The following is a 2,298-nucleotide window of genomic DNA, read 5'->3' as shown; positions in this document are numbered from 1 at the left end:
CTCAATGAAAACCAAAATCTTAACACATGCACCCAGGATTAATACTGAGTAATTAAAGGTGGCTACTTAAATAAAAACCTGGGATCCACCCTCTCCCAACAGCGGCCACCAGCAGTCCTCATTCTTCCCCATCAGAGCCATCAGCCAACACTGGGATAGTTCTGTTTTCAGAACTAGAAATTCACACACACTAACTTCCACCACCACTCCCGGCCCCACCTTCTGGTGGAAAAAATTTATCCTACCTTTAAAACAAATAGCAACCAAGTGCTCAGTTCTATGTAAAGTATGAATATTTATTTCAGGCTTTAGATCTCAATCTATTCCAAAAAGCAAAATCTGATATCTCCTCAGCGTAGCTGCAGCCTCCATGTTGGATGGTCTCACAGAGGCAGCACACTTCATCGGACTTAGCGAGCGTAAGTCCCTGATGCCCACCTCAGCCCAGCCTTAGGAAGGGAAAGAAACAAAACTCACCACCACAGGGCTGAAAAATGCACACGCACTAATGTAAAGGAGCAGCTAAACCTTGGCAAATTGGCTTTTTTTTTTTTTAAGTTTGTTTTGTGGGTTTTTTTTATTTTATTTTTTTTTAGGTTTTGTTGTTTTTTTTTTTTTTCTTTTTTCCCCCATTTTCTTTTGCTACCCAATATATGCAGCACTTGTGGACTCCCAGTGGGCTCCCAGCTTTAAACACAATGTCTTAAACAGACAAATTCTTCAAGAATCTAGAAACAGACAAAGGTGTTTTGCTGTGAACACTCTGCAGAGATGGGGTTTTGAGGGGTGGTGGCTGTTGGTTCAGAGCTAAACAAAGAATTCACAGCTGAGGAATGCCGAATGGCTGAGAAACACCTAAAGAAATGTTCAACATCTTTAGTCATAAGGGAAATGCAAATCAAAACAACCCTGAGATTTCACCTCACACCAGTGAGAATGGCTAAGATCAAAAACACAGGGTACAGCAAATGCTGGCGAGGATGTGGAGAAAGAGGAACACTCCTCCATTGTTGGTGGGATTGCAGACTGGTACAACCATTCTGGAAATCAGTCTGGAGGTTCCTAAGTAAATTGGACATTGCACTACCTGAGGACCCAGCTATATCTCTCTTGGGCATATACCCAAAAGATGCCCCAACATATAAAAAAGACACGTGCTCCACTATGTTCATCGCAGCCGTATTTATAATAGCCAGAAGCTGGAAACTACCCAGATGCCCTTCAACAGAGGAATGGATACAGAAAATGTGGAACATCTACACAATGGAATATTACTGAGCTATCAAAAGCAATGACATTATGAAATTCATAGGCAAATGGATGGAACTGGAAAATATCATCCTGAGTGAGGTAACCTAATCACAGAAAAACATACATGGTATGCACTCATTGATAAGTAGCTATTAGCCCAAATGCTTGAATTGCCCTAGATGCACAGAACGCATGAAACTAAAGACAGATGATCAAAATGCAAATGCTTCACTCCTTCTTTAAAAGGGGAACATGAATACCCTTGGCAGGGAATAGGGCAGCAAAGATTAAAACAGAGGCGGAAGGAACACCCATTCAGAGCCTGCCCCACATGTGGCCCATACATATACAGCCACCCAATTAGGCACGATGGATGAAGCAAAGAAGTGCAGGCCGACAGTTACCATATGTATATCTCTCCTGAGAGACACAGCCAGAATACAGCAAATACATAGGCAAATGTCAGCAGCAATCCACTGGACTGAGATCGGGACCCCTGTTGAAGGAATCAGAGAAAGGTCTCGAAAAGCTTGAAGGGGCTTGAGACCTCATATGAACAACAATGCCAAGCAACCAGAGCTTCCAGGGACTAAGTAACTACCCAAAAACTATACATAGACTGACCCTGGACTCCAACCTCATAGGTAGCAATGAATAGCCTAGTAAGAGCACCAGTGGAAGGGGAAGCCCTTGGTCCTGCCAAGACTGAACCCCCAGTGAATGTGATTGTTGGGGCGAGGGTGGTAATGGGGGGAGGATGGGAAGGGGAACAAGAATATAGAAGGGGAGGGGGAGGGATTAGGGGGATGTTGGCCTGGAAACCAAGAAAGGGAATAACAATCGAAATGTAAATAAGAAATACGCAAGTTGATATAGATAAAAAAAAGTTAAAAAAAAAAAAAAGAATCAATACAGTGATGGAGGGAAGAATGCAAGGATTCAGACATTCTGTGGAGGGAAATTCCTCTCCAGTAAGGTCCATAAAAAGGACCAAACTGAGATCTGCAAGAGGAGTGAGTCATCAGGGGCTGTTTGCTTCCCACCCCA

Source organism: Rattus norvegicus, chromosome 7, assembly GCF_021556685.1.
Source record: "Rattus norvegicus strain SHRSP/BbbUtx chromosome 7, alternate assembly SHRSP_T2T, whole genome shotgun sequence".
Taxonomy (NCBI): Eukaryota; Metazoa; Chordata; class Mammalia; order Rodentia; family Muridae; genus Rattus; species Rattus norvegicus.
Note: the sequence above shows the minus strand (reverse complement) of the source record.